Raw genomic sequence first — 19,640 nt, forward strand, 5'->3', positions numbered from 1 at the left:
AGGGACTCTCAAGAGTCTTCTCCAACACCACAGTTCAAAAGCATCAATTCTTCGGTGCTCAGCCTTCTTCACAGTCCAACTCTCACATCCATACATGACCACAGGAAAAACCATAACCTTGACTAGATGGACCTTTGTTGGCAAAGTAACGTCTCTGCTTTTGAATATGCTATCTAGGTTGGTCACAACTTTCCTTCCAAGGAGTAAGCGTCTTTTAATTTCATGGCTGCAGTCACCATCTGTAGTGATTTTGGAGCCCAGAAAAGGAGGAACAAGTTTGCCCTCCCCATGCCCTCCCCATGGGAGGGAGCAAGTAATCGTGTTACTTGTTTTTGCTCCCTCTTGTAGCCAGCGCAGGAGCCCCAATAAAGCCTTGCCTGAATTTTTTTCCTTTTTTTTTTTTTTTACATCAAGGCAATTTATTAACAGAAAACAATAACTTGAGGAGTTCAGTTCACAGATAGCAACCATAGTGACCCCTCTTCCCGCAGGTGCTGTCAAAGGGGTTGGGTGTGACATCCCCAATCTGCCCAATCTCCATCCTTGAGTGGGCTAGGGCTCCAAGAGCTGACTGGGCCCCTGGTCCAGGAGTCTTGGTCCTATTTCCTCCTGCAGCCCAGAGTTTGATGTGGAGGGCAGTGATGCCCAGCTCCTTGCATCACTGGGCTACATCCTGGGCAGCCAACATGGCAGCATATGGCAAGGACTCATCTCGGTCATCCCTTCATCCCACCAGTTAGACGACAGATGGTTTCCTTGCCAGAAAGATCAGTGACATGGACAAAAGTGTCACTGAAGCGTGCAAAGGTGTAGCACACACCAAATACATTTTCTCCTTCAGCCACCTGAGGGCCAAGGCTGATGACCTTTTCTTCCTTCTTTTCTTTCCCCTTGCCAGGTGTTATTTCTGCATGTCTTCTCCACACTCCACCACCAGAAAGAGAGCTTGCTTGAATTTCTTGTCTGGGCTCTTGTTGTTGTTTAGTCACTAAGTCATGTCCGATTCTTTGAGACCCCGTGGATGGTAGCCCACCAGACTCCTCTGTCCATAAGGATTTCCCAGGCAAGAATACTGGAGTGGGTTGCCATTTCCTTCTCCAGGGGATCTTTCTGGACCAGGATTGAACCTAGGTCTCCTGCACGGGCAGGTGGGTTCTTTACCACTGAGCCACCACCTCTAGTCAATTTCTACTGACTGGGGAAGGCCAAGAACTCAGTCGCTATCAGGCCTGGGTTCATGGCAGCATCATCACAGTCTCCGCCTCCATCCTCACCTGGCCGTCTTCCCTGTGTGTGTGTGTTTCCATGTCTCTTCTGCTCACAAGGACACCAGCCAGATAGGATTAGGGCTAACGCTAATGATTTCATTTTCACTTGATTGTAACTGCAAAGATCCTATTTCGACATAAGGGCACATTTCAAATTTCCAGGGATTGGGACTTCAATTATCTTTTAGGGGGACATAGTGGGCAGGGGCACGGGAAGAAGTGAGGGGCTCTGCAGGGCTCCTGCAGTGTCCAGATAGGAGAAAGGCAGCTGCGGTGCTTGGACAAGGAATGGGGGATATGAGGGAAGATTTTGTAAATCTACCCACAACACTTAGGGAGAGTGAGAGCAAGAGAGCCATCAGGAGTGCCTTCTAGAATTTCAAATGACAGAAGTAGGAAGATGGTGCAGCCATTTACGAGATGGGAAAGTTAAGAGAAGGATCAAATTTGGAGAACAAATCTGTAGCTGTATTTGGAGCATGTTCAACTTGAGATGCCCTTGAGATGCACCTATGGAGGAAACTCTTGAGTCTGCATGTCTGGGTCTCGGGAGAGAAGTCAGGACTAGACATGTGAATTTGGAAATTAGCGGCATGGGGATCTTCATTTTAATTTCTTCTTTTTCATATGTATTTATTTACTTTTGGCTGCACTGGTTCTTCGTTGCTGGGCACAGGTTCCTCCAGCTTCGGCCAGTGGGGGCTACTCTTCCCTGTGACGCCCGGGGTTTCTCATTCCAGTGGCTTCTCTTGCTGTGGAGCACAAGCTCTAGGGTCAGTAACTGTGGTTCGCAGGCTCTAGAGTGCCGGCTCAGTAGTGGTGGCACAAGACCTTAGTTGCCCCTCAGTATGTGGGATCGTCCCAGAGCAGGGATGGAACCTGCGTCCCCTGCACTGGCAGGCAGATGCTTAACCGCTGAACCATCAGGGAAGTCCTTAATTTGAATTTCATCATGAGTAGGACAGTTGAGACTTTGAATGAGAAAATGATTTTTAAAAAATATAAAGACTAGTTTAATCATCAATATATTGCCAGAGCGTAATTACTTGATGTGAAGAAAATTGAAAGTGTTAGTCGCTCAGTCGTGCCTGACTCTTTGTGACCCCAGTGATTGTAGCACACCAGGCTCCTCTGTCCATGGGATTCTCTAGGCAAGAATACTGTAGTGAGTAGCCATTCTCTTCCCCAAGGGATCTTCCCAACCCAAGGATCGAACCCAGGTCTCCTGCATTGCAGGCAGATTCTTTACCCAACAAGCCACCAGGGAAGCCCAATTACTTGAAGCTTCATAGCTAAACAGAGAACGTTGTGGAGTCACGGGCCGATGGTTTAGTTTACTCATATATTAGGAAGTGAGGGGACTGTGCATTGCTGGCTTTGTTACTCTGCGACTTGTGAGCCCTGGAATTTGGTTGTTAATCAAGGATAAGTGAATCCTGTGTGACATGACAAAAACATTTCCATGTTTTGAACAACTATTCTTAAATCCAAAATAATCCCATAAGAAAGAGCCTGGGCTCCATTTGTTGATGTTTGACTGCTGACAGCTTCTAAGCCTCATCCTTCCGGCCAACCCCTCCACCTCATGGAGCAAGAAAGCCTGAGTGCTCCCTCTTTCGGCCCAGAGGGACAGTCCAACCATGGAAGCTTTTCCCATGCCTGGACCCTCACTCAGCCCCGCCCCAAGAAGCCCCAGGCCAGTCTCTCTTCCTTGCTCTCTCAAGACATGTCTGGACCAGCTTGAGAAGCCTAGTCTGCTCTTCCCAAATGCCTGATTATGTGGGCAATAACCTTTTTACACACCCTCCTGCTGTGAGTGTGGCATCAGCAGTCTTAGCATCCAAACCCAGGGCCAGGTGGGATTCCATCTCACTTGTTCAAAGCAGTTAAAACAAAGCCCAGGAATCAGCCGTAAAGTAGTGTTTAGGGAAGAAAAGGACCGTTTACCACTCCAACAGAAAAGACAGGAAGAAGCTGGGAAGGCTGATGAAACAGTGTCCAATAAGACAGCTGGATCCACAGGAGAGGAACCTGCAAGCCTGGGGCCACTCGGTGAGGCCCCAGCACCCCTTGCAGAGGGAGCATAGAGCCTCACCAGCAAAGAGTAAGAGCAGGCTGATAGTTGAGCCATGTTCCAATACAAATCAGAATCTCAATTTGAAAGAGAAAAGTGAAAGTCGCTCAGTCATGTCCAACTTTTTGCGACTCTGTAATACAGTCCGTGGAATTCTCCAGGACAGAATACTGGAGTGGGTAGCCTTTCCCTTCTCCAGGGGATCTTCCTAATCCAGGGATTGAACCCAAGTCTTCCGTATTGCAGACAAATTCTTTACCAGCTAAGCCACAAGGGAAGCCCAAGAATACTGGAGTGGGTAGCCTATCCCTTCTCCAGCAGATCTTCCCGACTCAAGAATCGAACTGGGGTCTCCTGCATTACAAGCGGATTCTTTACCAACTGAGCGATCAAGGAAGCCCCTTGAAATAGAAAGGTTAGTAAATTATAGAAATTTGCTTCTTGTGTTTGGGGGCTAGAGGACAGGTGGGGAGGCCCAGGAGATGAAGACAGCATGTGAGGTACAAAAATCACATCCTCCAACTTGTAGAACAAGACAAGTGACTGTGTTACCTGGAAAGCATACGCCTCTGTGGTTTCAATTGTGTTTTCTCTAAACCAGCGGTCCCCAGCCTTTTTGGCACCAGGGATGGGTTTCATGGAAGACAGTTTTTCCATGGAGGAGGATGTGAGGATACTTTAGGGTTTGCCTGCTGCTCACTTCCTGCAAGGCGGCCCATTTGCTAACGGGCTACAGACTGGTCTATGACCCTGGGGCTGGGGACCCATGTTCTAAACCACTCACAGTTTTCAGGTTAAGCCTTCTCAGAGTCGGTAATCTCTAAACATGTGTTGTATCTTGTTTCTACACCCTGGTTTTTGTACTCCTTTGTAGGAAATATGCACCAGATTATAGAAAGGCTCAGTCAGGATGGGGCCGTGGCGGGGTGCCGGTGTGGGGGGCGGGCACGGGGCATGGTTTCTGGTGCAAAGGTCTCCACGGAGACCATGAGAAAACACACCCTTTGTGTTGGTGCAAAAAAGAGGGGCAGGGAAGGACAATCGGGGAACTTTGAGTGATGCTGCAGAAAGGATGCGAGAGCCAAGTTCCAGCCCCACTTCTGTAACTGACCTTAGGAAACTCATTTAACATCTCACTTCCTCAATTTCTCTTCCATAAAAGAGCGAGGTTCAAGCGGATGGTCTCTAAGGTCTGAAATCACTACAGTTCCATAATTCATGGTCTCTAAGCCAAAGACGTCAGGCTTAAAAAGTTACAAAGGACAGAGATGTGGCCAGATACAATCCCCTTCCAGCATGACTTGTGTGTAGCCTGTGAATCCATCTGAATGAGGTTCCATGTCTCAGATCCTACCAGACCCCCCCATAAATCCTGGGGGACCACAACCCTGTTATTTCCAGGGCTGGAGTCGATGGGTGCCAGCCTCTCCCGTCTCTGCCACACACCCCTTTGGAAACCACTCCAGTCACGAGGCGAACGGGAAATAACTCAGGTCTTCCAGCTCCCGCGGACGCTGTACACGGTTTCTCCATGGGAGCTGCCAAGATGCTAAGCTTCTGTCCGCAGTTTTAAGTGGCTGCTCTCGAAGAGACCAAGCAAGACGAGGGATGTGGCGAGGCCAGCCCCAAAGCACAGAACGACGGAGGCCAAAGCCTCCTTAAGCCCACAGAACCTGGACCAGGAAAAGGCTGGTTTCCTTTCTGTTTTGAAGGCACGAGAGACGCTCCTGAGAACCAAGCAGTCAAGCTAACCCTGCTTGGAAGGATCTATATTCTAATGCTTTCTACATTATGCTGTTGGCCAGCCAGCCACCTGGCACATCTGTTTCCAGCTACGAAACTGTTCATGGAAAACACTCTGGCACACGCATCCTGTCCTCAGACCATCTCCTCTCTCCAGGACCCCAGGAAAACCAAGACAAAACCAGGACCCCAGGAAAATCAAGACAAAGGTGGCCCTGGTGAAGATGAACTGAGCCAGGTTCTCTTGACTCACATTAAGACTCTGCAGAAGTCACCACTAATTTACATCTAAGTTGCATCCAGTTATACAGGAAATAAAGTCAGGCTTTGCTTCCTGGTGTTACGGCTTTTTCCATGCATGCCTGCTAACTTGCTTCAGTTGTGTCCGACTCTGTGTGACCCCATGGACTGCAGCCTACCAGGCTCCTCTGTCCATAGGACTCTCTAGGCAAGAGTACTGAAGCGGGTTGCCATGTCCTCCTCCAGGGAATCTTCCCGACCCAGGGATCGCAACTGCCTCTTCCATCTACCAGCATTGGCAAGAGGGTTCTTTACCACCAGCGCCACCTGGGAAGCCATCTTGTGCTGAATCATGAGCCACGGTCTTCTTTCTCCGGATGGATATATTGTTATGGAATTACTCCTCCCTCTTCCCTGCAAATGGAGAGAACTTCCCCCCACCCAATGTCTAAGCCCTTTGACCCTTTCTTTTGTCTACAAAGGGCTTCATCCACGTGGAGAGGGTGACGGGCCTGAGAAGCTGAGGGACATCGTGCCTGGCCTAAAGGAAGAGGACTTTCACTTCTAATTACAAAACATACCCACTGGATTCATGCTTCTGAGAGGGTAACAGGCAGGAAGGCCAGGGGTCTCCAAACAGAGGAAATAGGCTGCAAGTGTCAGAAGTTTTTTATCTCTCCCTTAAGCAGCAGGAAGAAACAGACCACAAGTGCCAGCTTTTTCTCTCTTCTCCATACAAAAGTAAAAGGAGGTTTCTCATGGAAATGTTTTTCTTAAGCTATGTTAATGAAACTGTATTTGCTTTGGAATTTACCTTTCTTCAAAATGGTTCCACCTAAGACTAACTTCTTTTCTTTTCTCAAACCTTGGGCTGATAATAGCTCAACAAACCAGTATTCACATCGATTGTTTTACGGCTGGGGGATGACACACATCATGCCATCCTATCTCAAAAACGTACATTGTGGGAGAAGGGCCTGCTGAAACTCATCAGCCTTGAGGTGTCTCTCTTATCTGATTCACAGCTTTCTAACAGACATAAAACAGCTTGCTAAAGACTAGCAGGGGGCACCCTCCATCCCCCTTCTGATGTCTATGTCAGACGCTTTCTCTGTACCTTTTTATACTTTAGTAATATTCTGCTGTACAAAAGCTCTTGAGTGATCGAGACAGGTCCCTGGTCCCGAAGCTAAATCTTCTTCTTTGGAGATCACAAATCCGACATCATTCACCATAAGCTATCGTTTCCCTCATAATTATTCCTGAATTGACATAATTTGATGAGCCAGTCAAATAGGGGAGGTGCATTCAGTCTCTGGGGGACTAGAATTAAGAGTGAGAGGTGTCCCTCTGGTTTAAGAGGAGCCCATGGTGGGCAGGCCACCTCTGCTGAGAAGTTCCTGTTCCAGAAAGACTGGTTCCCCACACTCGAGTGGGGAGGATGCACACACACTCACACGTCACTCAGAAGAACAAGCCCATGATTCGTACACAAATGACAACATGAAGACACTGGACTTCCTGGTCTGGCTGGTAAGACTTTGTCATCCTAATGCAGAAACCTGGTCCCTGGCCAGGGAACTAGATCCCATATGCCTCAACTAAGAATCTGCATGTTTACCTAAGGCCTGGCATGGCCTAAATAAGCAAATAAATAGAATATTTTAAATAATAATAATAACCGTTACTCCTCCTAGTCCTGGGCATTGCCAGGCACTATGCTGGTCCTTCATCTCTCTGCTCCAGATCCTTCACCTTGGTCCCTTCTTTGCTGCCCTTCCTTCCCCAGCCCTGAGACCCCATCCAAAAAGTCCCTCTGACAGATGTCAGTGCATTTCCATTCAAAAGGATGGGTAGTGTGACTGGATAGCCCACATATTTGGACTACAAGTTTTCTAGGAAAATACTGGTCATAGGAAAAATGTATTCTTAAAAATCACAAGAATAAAAAACAAAAATGGTGAACAATACCATTTAGACATGTGAGTCAGTGATAATGTTAGTTTCTGCAGCCTTCAGATCAAAATATAGAGTAAATAAATTGTGATAACTGTTAGTGTCCCCATTTTGGACTTCCCTGGTGATGCAGTGGATAAGAATCCACCTGCCAATTCAGGAGACATGGGAGTCTCAGGTTCGATCGCTGGGTCGGGGAGACCCTCTGGTGAAGGAAATGGCAACCCACTCAGTATTCTTGGAAATCCCACGGACAGAGGAGCCTGATGGGCTACAGACCACAGAGTCGCAAAGAGCTGGACACAGCTGAGCGCACACAGGACCCCGCTTCCCACGTGGGGACATTGGAACAACAGTGAATGCAAACTATTTGTATGGCTCCAAAGATTTGTCAAGTGTGAGTGTAAAACTATGTCCAAGTCATCCAGGGGGTAAAACCTAGAGACCACACCTGGAAACAGTGCCCTGCAGACAGAGGCCAAGTCACTTATCACACGTAACTGTCTAACCCGCACTCCTCAGAAGATGCAGGTTCAGCATCATCAAGGGGAATTTTTATTATCTGAACTAGAGCCATAATTCCATTAGGGAGGGAGATAAGCCTCACAAGTTGCTCTGAGTAGAAGGTGAAGATCTAGTGGAATATCTGCGTGGAGAAGCCTGCGCCACCAAGATAGGTGCACTGTGGGGGCCGTGGGGGAACCAGCGATCAGACAAGGAGACAAGAGAAGGCGGGAGGGGAGGAGAGGAAGCAAGGACATGAGTAGGAGAGGCAGAGCCAGAGGCAGTGAGATGGTAACCAGTGGGATGGCCGTGGAGCAGGGCTGTGAGAAACGTCCCTGGCCGGAGGCTGAAAGCGCTCAAGGGTAAAAATGTCTGACGTCAAACACCGGATGATATCGCTTGTGATATGTGCAATTGCAACTATAAAACAGATGGGACTTGCCTGGTGGTCCAGTGCTTAGGACTTGGCGCTTTCACTGCTGAAGCCCTGGTTCGATCCCTCCTGGGGGAACTAAAGGCTCACAAACCTTGAGGCACTGCTGCTGCTGCTAAGTCGCCTCAGTTGTGTCCGACTCTGTGTGACCCCATAGATGGCAGCCCACCAGGCTCCCCCCGTCCCTGGGATTCTCCAGGCAAGAATAGTGGAGTGGGCTGCCATTTCCTTCTCCAATATAAATAAATAAACAAGCAAATAAACAAATAAAATATGAACACATCTATGAAACAAACCTACAGACACAGAGAACAGACTGTGGTTGCCAAGCAGGTGAGGGTCGTAGGGGAGGGATGGATTGAGAGTTTGGGGTTGGCAGGTGCAAACGGCTATACATAGAATGGAAAAACAGCAAGGTCCTACTGTAGAGCACAGGAGACCAGATTCAATATCCTGTAATAAACCATAATGAAAAAGAATGTGAAAAAGAATATATATATGTATGACTGAATCACTTTGCTATACATCAGAACCAAACACAGCATGGTAAATCAACTAGACTTCAATAAAATTTTTTTTTAATGTCTGACATGACTTTTAGGTTCTGCACTGTGGTACTAGGGTTAAAACTTGACATAAGTGTTTTGAATGTTTCAAATGTTATTAATTTTCTTCCTTCTATCAGATCTCATCTCGTATTTCAACCCTGACCGCCCCTGATGCTGCACACCTGATCCTGTCAAACAAGGTACCTTGATCCTTTCTGGCGTAAAACAGTCTGTTTCACATTATCACCACCCCTTTCCAAGTCCTTCTCCCCTCCATTTCTCCTCAGCTTCTCCGCAGACTTCATGACCATGTGTGTGTGTGTGTGCCTGTGTGCTCAGTTGATGACAATGTCTGTTCCGGTTCTCATGGCTGCTGTGCTGACATCTCTCGGACCTCCGGCTTCGACTGCCAGATTCTCAGCGTTTTTAATGTTCTCATGTGTATCATGAAATCCAGCACCTGACAGAATGCGCTCATTGGCTGGCAGGGGCATTGCCCGCCCCCTCATCAAGTTCTCCCCTCTTGAACGTGGCTAACAAGCCTCCTTGGAAGCCTGACATTGCCTTCAGAATCATTAAAGACCACGCATGAAATATCAGCCTCTGGCAAAGCGAACTCCAAATAGTTCCTGATTGCGAAGTATGGTGTAACAGCGCTGCTGGCAAGGGATAAAACTAATCTCATGCAAGTAACTAACTGGTCTCAGTGTAACTGTGACCTTGGGCAGCTGAGCCCTGAAGAACACGAGGTGCCTTCTACTGCTGCTGCTGCTAAGTCGCTTCAGTCGTGTCCAACTCTGTACGACCCCATAGACGGCAGCCCGCCAGGCTCCGCCATCCCTGGGATTCTCCAGGCAAGAACACCGGAGTGGGTTGCCATTTCCTTCTCCAATGCATGAAAGTGAAGGGTGAAAGTGAAGTCACTCAGTCGTGTCCGACTCTTAGCGACCCCATGGACTGCAGCCTACCAGACTCCTCCATCCATGGGATTTTCCAAGCAAGAGTACTGGAGTGGGGTGCCATTACCTTCTCCAGAGGTGCCTTCTAGCTGCCATTAAATCAGACAGATCTTGTCCTGATGGATTAACCTCCCCCATGTTCCACACTCAAATATAATCTTAGCTAGAAACCTGAGCCTGGATACCCATGGTCCTGCAAGCCCGGAGTGATAACCTATTGCCAAAAACCTGTTGGATTTTTCCAGAAACAGCCCAACTGCACATTTAGGGATGTCTTATCTTCCTCTCATTGCCTCCTAGCCTCTGCCCCATTCCACTCCATCAGATCCTTCCAAAAAGGAGAAAATGAGAGCTCTAAACAGTCCACCAGAGCAAACCTTCTGATGCCTTTTGCATCTCAGATCTGCAGAAGACACTCGTGGCTAAGAAAGATGCTGAAAACTGCTGTCCTGGACCAACCTCACCCTCATCAGAACCAGTTAAGAAAAAGGGAAGAAAGGGCACTAATTTTAATGCAAGCAGTGCTGGGCAGTAGCATAGCATAACTTGTTCATCTGTTATCTCTGCTACAATCAAGAACACACCTAATTAAACTTAAAAGCTTCTGTACAACAAAGGAAACTATTAGCAAGGTGAAAAGACAGCCTTCAGAATGGGAGAAAATAATAGCAAATGAAGCAACTGACAAACACTAATCTCAAAAATATACAAGCAACTCCTACAGCTCAATTCCAGAAAAATAAATGACCCAATCAAAAAATGGGCCAAAGAACTAAATAGACATTTCTCCAAAGAAGACATACAGATGGCTGACAAACACATGAAAAGATGCTCAACATCACTCATTATCAGAGAAATGCAAATTAAAACCACTATGAGGTACCATTTCACGCCAGTCAGAATGGCTGCGATCCAAAAGTCTACAAGCAATAAATGCTGGAGAGGGTGTGGAGAAAAGGGAACCCTCTTACACTATTGGTGGGAATGCAAACTAGTTCAGCCACTATGGAGAACACTGTGGAGATTCCTTAAAAAACTGGAAATAGAACTGCCTTATGATCCAGCAATCCCACTGCTGGGCATACACACTGAGGAAACCAGAAGGGAAAGAGACACGTGTACCCCAATGTTCATCACAGCACTGTTTATAATAGCCAGGACATGGAAGCAACCTAGATGTCCATCAGCAGATGAATGGATAAGAAAGCTGTGGTACATATACACAATGGAGTATTACTCAGCCATTAAAAAGAATTCATTTGAATCAGTTCTAATGAGATGGATGAAACTGGAGCCTATTATACAGAGTGAAGTAAGCCAGAAAGAAAAACACCAATACAGTATACTAACGCATATATATGGAATTTAGAAAGATGGTAACAATAACCCTGTATACAAGACAGCAAAAGGGACACTGATGTATAGATCAGTCTTTTGGACTCTGTGGGAGAGGGAGAGGGTGGGAAGATTTGGGAGAATGACATTCAAACATGTATACTATCATGTATGAAAGGAGTCGCCAGTCCAGGTTCGATGTACGATACTGGATGCTTGGGGCTGGTGCACTGGGACGACCCAGAGGGATGGTATGGGGAGGGAGGAGGGAGGAGGGTTCAGGATGGGGAACACATGTATACCTGTGGCGGATTCATTTCGATATTTGGCAAAACTAATACAATATTGTAAAGTTTAAAAATAAAATAAAATTTTAAAAAAATAAATAAATAAAATAAAATCCCCCAGTTGGAAAAAAAAAAGAACACACAGGCTCAGAGAGGCTATTGACCACGTGCATAATCATAGCAGTAGGAAGGCTATGATTTGAACTTTTGCTTATGACACAGAAACTAGTGCTACTTCCACTAGGTCCATAGCTCTGTGGGGTACTTGACTACAAGGCTATTGAAAAAAGAAGCATTTTTTTTTTTAAATACACACCTTTATCAGACTGAAGACGTTTCCTTCTGTTCCTAATTAACTGAGAAGTTTTATTGTAAATGGCTATTGAATTTATCAAATGCTCTCTCTCAGTCTACTGAGATGAAAATACGGTTTGGTTTTGGTTTGTTTTTGTTGGGGAGGGGTTTAAGTTTGTGAATTATATAGACTGATTTTCAAGTTTCATGACAACTTTGTACTCCTGGATAAATGTATTATTCAATTTAATATATAATTGCTAAAATTGTGTTGAGAATTTTTACAACTCTTCTTATGATAATATTCTTTCCTTATAATGCCTTTGTATGACTTTATTATTGTTTATCTTTTTCTTTTTTTTTTGGTCATGCAGGAGCTTAGTTCCTTGACTAGGGATAGAATTCGAGCCCCTTGCATTGGAAGTACAGAGTCTTAAGCACTGGATCCTCAGGGAAGTCCCTACCATTTATAAAAGGTGGTGTTAACCTCATAATGATTCCCTGGTGGCGAAGATGGTAGAGAATCCCCCTGCAATGTGGGAGACCTGGGTTCGATCCCTGGGTCAGGAAAATTCCCTGAAGAAGGGAATGGCAATCCACTCCAGTATTCCTGCCTGGAGTACTCCATGGACAGAGGAGCCTGGTAGAATACAGTCCATAGGGTGGCAAAGAATCAGACAAGACTAAACAACCAACACATTCACTTTTCAGCCTCATAGAATGACTTGTGGAGTATTATTACCTTTTTCTTCAATTGTCTGGAGGACTTCAGGTAGAACTGACATAATTTTTCTGTAAATGTTTGGTATGATTCCTGAGTGAAGCATCTAGGCCTGAAATTTTCTTTGTGAGAAGTTTGTAACTACAAATTCAAATTTTTAAATAGATATTGGACAGTTTGGGTGATTTGTCTCTTTTGAGGTGGCTTTGATAGCTTGTATCTTTGAAGAAAGTATCCATTTCATCTAAGTTGTCAAATTTATTAGAATAAGATTGCTCAGAATAGTCTTCTATTATCCTTTAGTATATGTGGGATCTGTAATGATATCACATCTCTCATTTTTTATATTGGCAATTTCTGTCTGCTCCCTTTGTTTCCTGATTAGTATGACTAAGGTTTATCAACTTTATTGATTTTCTCAAAGAAGAGTTTTTGGCTTATTAATATTCTCTACTGTTCTTGAAGTTTATTTCAGTAATTTTTATACTGTTTCCTTTCTTCTGCTTACTTTAGTTTGCTCTTTTTGTTTGCTTGTTTCCTAAGTAGAAAGTAGAATGCATTGATTTTGAGACCTTTCTTCTTCACGAAATATAGGCATTTAGTGCCCTGAATTTCCTAGTAAGTACCGAATTAGTGGCATGTCACAAATTTTTATATATTGCATTTTCATTTTAGTTCAGTGCAAAGCACCTTCTAATTTCTCTTTTGAACACTTCTTTGATCCCAGAGTTTTTTACAAGTGTGTTGTTTAATTGCCAAACATCTAGGAACTTTCCAGAGAACTTCCTGTCGCTGACATCTAATATAATTCCATTATGATCAGAGAGCATACACTGTGTAACTAGAATTCTCATCAGTTGTATTCAGATTTTAGGGCCCCACACACGGTCTATCTTAGTGACTGTTCTGTGTTCACTTGGAACAAATGTGTACACTGATGTGGTTATGTGGAATCCCAGTCAGGTCAAGTTGGCTAATAGTGTTTGCTCAGGTCCTCTTCTGTATCCATGGCAGTTTTTTGTCTACTTGTTCTATTCATTATTGAGAGAGGGACATTGAAATTTTGGACATGGGAACTTCTGAGTGAAAGAATCAACTTTCCAGGACTTCCCTGGTGGTCCAGGGGGTTAGCACTTTGCCTTCCAATGCTGGGGGTGTGCTTCGATCCCTGGGCAGAGAGCTAAAATCCCACATGTCTCATGGCCAAAAAAACAAAACATAAAGCAGAAATAATATTGTAACAAATTCAATAAATGACCCACAATGAAAAAAAAAATCTACCTTCCAATGCAGGAGAAACAGGTTCCATCGCTGGTTGGGGAACTACAATCCCACATTTTGTCAAGGCAACTGAGCACGTCAACTAGAGAGCCTACGCGCCCAAAGGGGGAGCCTGTGTGCCACAACTGAGACCCAACGCAGTCACATAGAAAAAAAGAAATCTCTGACATGATTGCAGCTTGGCTATTTGTCTTTGCAATCCTACCAGTTCTTGAGCTACATGTATTGAAGCTCAGTTATTAGATGCATGAATGTCTATGATTGTGATGACCTCTTGATGAACTAACACCTTTATCATTACGAAATGACCTTCTTTATTTCTGTTAATCTACTTTGTTCTGAAATCCATGTTGTCTGATATTAATGTAGCCACCCCTGCTTTCTGATTAGTGTTAGCATGATACATCTCTTTTCATAGGTTCACTTTTAACCTATTTGTCAACTTATAATTGTGCTTCTTGTAGACAGCATACAGTTCTGTCTCACTTTTTATCCAATCCAACAATCTCTTCGACTTAATTGAAGTACGTACTAGTTTGCCAAGGCTGCTGTGACAAAGAACAACAAAGTTAGTGGCTTAAACAACAGAAACTTGCTGTCATACAATTCTGAAGGCTAGCAAATTTTGCACGGTTTCCAGTGCTCTGTAACAACCTAGAGGGGTGGTGGGGTGGGGTAGGAGGTGGAAGAAGGTTCGAGAAGGACGGGACATATGTATACCTATGGTTGAACCATGCTGGTGTATGGCAGAAACCAACACAATATTGTAAAGCAATTATACTTCAATTTAAAATAAATTTTAAAAAGAAAGAGGGAAATTAAAATAATTTTTTTCATGGTTTCTATTTCTGGGCCTTCGATCTTTTCACTAAACCACTCTTCTATAATGTCTCATTTGTTATCAGTCCCATCCAGTGTATTTTTCATCTGAGACATTGCAGTTTTCATCACTAGAAGCTATACCATAGTTTTTTTATAATTTCCATGTCTCTAACTTTCAAACATACATAAAACAGTAATATTAATCTTTAATGTCTTTCTCTATTAATCCTAAGCTGACTGTAGTCAGTTCTGGGTTATTTTCAGTTGATTGACTTTTCATTGTGAGTTGCATTTCCCTTCTTCCTAGCATGCTTGGGAATTTGTAATTAGGTGTCACATATTTCCAATTCTAATTCATTAGGCGGTGTCTATTTTTGTATGCCCATAAATTTTCTCTAAGTTTGTTTTGGGATGCAATTAGGCTTCTTAGAATCTGCTTGATCCTTTTGGGTCTTGCATTTAAGCCTTATCAAGCCAGACCAAAACAGTGTTTAGTCTAGAATTAATTATTCCCCACTATTGTGATCAATGAGCAAGCTTGTAATCAGATCCTTCGGGGTACTCTATCCAATTCTCTATGAGTTACAAGCTTTTTCAGTCTGGCTGGAGGGAACAGGCATTATTCTTGGCCCTGGGTAGACACTGTGTACTGTTTCCTCCACCCGCTTCAGACAGCTCTCTCCTGATCTCAGGAATCACCCATCCCTGCCTCAGCCACCTGGGATAAAAGCAGGAGACCCCTCAGGCCCTTCCCAGAATCTTAAAGCTGGGTACCTGTGGGCCTGGCCAGTTGTATCTGTTGGCCTGGTGGGTCTGGTATCACCCCATAAGGAGACAGAACTTCCCCTGACACAGTTAGAACATTTGACCTATGACTCTCACCTCCCCGCCTCCCCCCCATGCTATTTGCTTCTGGATGCTCACCTTCAGCTGGACAAACCCCTGTCTGTTCTCTGTCTGGCCTCACTCTCCCAAGTGATAATGGCAGTGGGCCTAACTGGGCAATACCCAAGGATGAGGTAGGAGATGGGGTGGGGTCCCTCTTACTTGAAGCTGGCTGGTGATCATGAGAGAGGTTCATCTGTGAGTGGAGCCAAGTCTAAATGAGTAACTGGTTCAGATCCAACGTGAGACAGAAAGGGGAGTTTAGTGAGGTCAGGAGGCTGGTGAAGAAGAAATGGGGGGCTTCCCCGTGGTCCAGTGGTTAGGTCCTCCATGCTCTCACGGAGGTTGAGAGTTTGATCACTGCTTCAGGAAATAAGATTCTGAAAGCCATGCAGCTCGGCCAAAATTTTTAAAATGTTTTTAAAAAGAGAAAGGGTGGGGAAGGGGAGAGTGGGACGAATTGGGAAATTAGGATTGGCGCATATACACTACCATGCATAAAATGGATAGCTAGTGGGAGCCCACTATAACATACATGAAGCTCAGCTCAGTGCTCTGTGATGACCTAGAGGGGTGGGATGGGGTGGGAGGTGGGAGGGAGGTTCAAGAGGGAGGGGACATAGGTATGCCTTTGGCTGATTCATGTTGATATATGGCAGAAACCATTATAATATTGTAAATCAATTATCCTCTAATTAAAAATTAATTAATCAATCAATTAAAAAATAAGCACCCATGTCCAGGTGACCACAGGCTGGTTCTGCTCACTAACTGACCTGGTTGGTCCCTAGAGGCATTGGAGACAGTGACCTCTGCCACAAGTGGAAGCCTGTACAGGCTGAGCAGAGGCTGGTGCTCTTTTCTTCTCTTTGCAGATGTCACAGACATAATGTCTAAATGTAAGAACACATTTTTAGGGGAGTGAGGGCATACCAAATTATAAACTGTAAAGACAAAACTCATCATTTTGCATTGAGAGGTACTACTTTTAGCCTTTTCCTCTGGGCGCTTCACCTGCCTCAATTCTCAGAACTATGATCTGTCTTTGGTTCTCTTCTTCATTCTTCAAGATTTTTATTCTTAAAAGGTTTGTTTTAAAACACTTATATATGGACACACAAGTTTTCAGCCACAGCGAAAACTCATTTTCTGCTTTTAAATTTTCTGCTTTTAAATCAAAATAGTATGGAAAACACACCACAAGGAAATTTTGAATCTTAAGAAAATGCATATTGGAGCACATGTTTTCGATTATATTGGAATGAATTTGAAGCTATGGAGACCCAGCTTGGCACAGCAAACAACTGGCCCATGATCATCCCCACAGCTTTCATCATATGATGCAAACCAGCCTCCCAAACAGAGCCTTCTGAGGCCGGCTTCCAAGCGTCATCTGGCCCGGCCCAGGCCTTTGACGAAGAGAGGAAAATATGCACTCTCCACCCCTCGAGCTCACACAGCAGTGAACAACTCGGGACACGAGGTTCAGCTGCTTCATTTGCCTGCACGTTGCATCTCAGAGGCACCAGCCTGCCTTCTACCACCTTTTGAAACAGGAAAGTCAATTCGGATACAACTTTGTTTTCCTACATGTGTTGGCTTAGAGAGGTGGTTTGCTCTTAACACCTACGCAGGCTGAGTGAGATTCTTTCCTCAGTTAAAAATGGCACAGTGTTATTTTATGGCCAAGGGTAGTATTTCTTTGAATTTATTAGAGGCTGGAGGATTCCAGGGACCATCTTTTGAGTAGACTCAAAGGCTACTTGACAAGCCCAGTTCAGTCAGTTCAGTCGATCAGTCGTGTCCGACTCTTTGTGACCCCATGAATCACAGCACGCCAGGCCTCCCTGCCCATCACCAACTCCTGCAGTTCACTCAGACTCACGTCCATCGAGTCAGTGATGCCATCCAGCCATCTCATCCTCTGTCGTCCCCTTTTCCTCCTGCCCCCAATCCCTCCCAGCATCAGAGTCTTTTCCAATGAGTCAACTCTTCGCATGAGGTGGCCAAAGTACTGGAGTTTCAGCTTCAGCATCATTCCTTCCAAAGAAATCCCAGGGCTGATCTCCTCCAGAATGGACTGGTTGGATCTCCTTGCAGTCCAAGGGACTCTCAAGAGTCTTCTCCAACACCACAGTTGAAAAGCATCAATTCTTCGGTGCTCAGCCTTCTTCACAGTCCAACTCTCACATCCATACGTGACCACTGGAAAAACCATAGCCTTGACTAGACGGACCTTTGTTGGCAAAGTAATGTCTCTGCTTTTTAATATGCTATCTAAGTTGGTCATAACTTTTCTTCCAAGGAGTAAGCATCTTTTAATTTCATGGCTGCAGTCACCATCTGCAGTGATTTTGGAGCCCCAAAAAATAAAGTCTGACACTGTTTCCACAGTTTCCCCATCTATTTCCCATGAAGTGATGGGACCGGATGCCATGATCTTCGTTTTCTGAATGTTGAGCTTGACAAACCCAGTAGGAGTCAGATTAGCACGTACCAGGCAGACTCCAAAAAGCCTTTGTTTCGATGACATTCCCAACCATTCTTTAAGAGACTAGCAGTTCCTCAGAAGTTCTCACAGACTGCTTCAAGGAGGGAAAAAAACAAGAGTAAGGACTCCACTCCCAACCCAGGCTTCAACTAGGGCAGCTCTGTTTTAATACTAGCTTATTCTGAGTAACATTTCATTTAAGGGGAAAAAATCTGAAGGATAAAGAGTTAGAAAACCACGGCCTCAGGACAGATACTATTTGGGCAACTTCTCCTCCGAAAAAAAAAAAAAATGTTTTTTTGGTTTTTTTTTTTTTAGTAAGTAACACACATGATCTAACTAACCCTCACTATCTAGAGCTATTTGCTTCCTGAACTTAGTTACAGGAATCCAGACATATCATTAGGCTGCTTCTGTTGAGAGATTCCTGCTAGGCTCACATCAGCAATTTCATAGTGAATCTTCAATTCATCGCGTCCTTTGGATGTTTTCACATTTTAATCATGAAACTTAGGCAGGATCACTGGCATCAAGAAAGAGGATCTAACCAAAGCCTCCACCTATGTGAGTCATGTTCAGGTCACATTTAATCTTCGAACCCCTCAAATCACCATCCTAACAAAGAAAGGGTTTGAAAATTTTTCACACATTTGGATTTCTGCTCATGTGTGTAGCCCACAGTTGAAAACACGAAACATCTGGTTGCCTTTCAGCTGAGAAGTTGACTACCTGTTATAAATATGAATCCTCCTGCAAGCTGACCCAATAAGCCATTCTCAACCCCAGCACCTTAGGTGGCTCTGTGTGTGTGTGTGTGTGTGTGAAGTCACTTCAGTCATGTCCAACTCTGTGCAACTCTATGGACTGTAGCCCGCCAGGCCCTCTGTCCATGGGGATTCTCCAGGCAAGAATACTGCAGTTGGTTGCCATGCCCTCATCCAGGGGATCTTCCCAACCCAGGAATCGAATCCGTGTCTCTCCTCTCTCGCATTGGCATCAAGTTCTTTAGCACTAGCGCCACCTGGGAAGCCCTTAGGCAACTGGGTGAAGCAAACAGCCAAGTTCAGGATCTAAAGGGAACGGGACACCTTGGGTCAATGGGATAGCCACCACCCCGCTACCCGCCGGCTGGAAGCCCTATAACCATGTTCCTCAAATCTAAAAGTAGAACTTATGGGACTTCCCTGGTGGTCCAGTGGTTAAGACTGTGTTCCCAATGGAGCGGACCTGGATTCGACCCATGGTCAAGAAACTAGAGCCCATATGTTGCAACTGAAGATCCGGCCTGTTGCCTCTAAGATCCGGGTGCAGCCAAATAAATAATAAATACCTAACACTAGAACTCGTAACCCAACAAGTTCGACTATGCTTTGCAGAACATTTATGCTGAACATTCAAACCAGGGACATCTTGGGCTGTCCTGATTACACACTCACCAGAGTCTTAGGTCTCTGTGGGAAGTGTGGAGACCCAGAAGGGAAACGGAGTTGTCAGGCGGTGTCAGGCAAGTCACGCAAGCACATGCCTTGCCGCCTCATCCTCATCTGCCGTGAGCCCTGAGCTTCACGCTCTTGCTTCTCACAGGTGGTGAAACTGAAGCCGTGGAGGTCCCTGGACAAGTGTTGGCTGAGTCTGTAGAAGACCCCAGGATGCTCAGAAACACGGTCAAGAACTTGTGCTTGGAGCCAGTCCCTGCAACTCTTATTCCACAACCAGAAAGTCCTGTATGGTGTTTTCCTTGGAAAACAAAACCGACATCTCTCACTTTCTGTTCCCTTTTGCCAAACATGCAGGTTTCT

The 19,640-nt window shown here is 45.1% G+C and overlaps 1 pseudogene; it reads right to left on the reverse strand.

Moving 5' to 3' along the window:
• Positions 1 to 454: 454 nt before the first annotated feature.
• The window catches only part of LOC147366423 (small ribosomal subunit protein uS11 pseudogene), a 30,814-nt pseudogene continuing 11,628 nt past the window's right edge, over positions 455 to 19,640 (reverse strand).

Source organism: Bos grunniens, chromosome 9 (assembly GCF_055505025.1).
Source record: "Bos grunniens cultivar Pamir isolate PY7600 chromosome 9, Bosgru_T2T1.0, whole genome shotgun sequence".
NCBI lineage: Eukaryota > Metazoa > Chordata > Mammalia > Artiodactyla > Bovidae > Bos > Bos grunniens.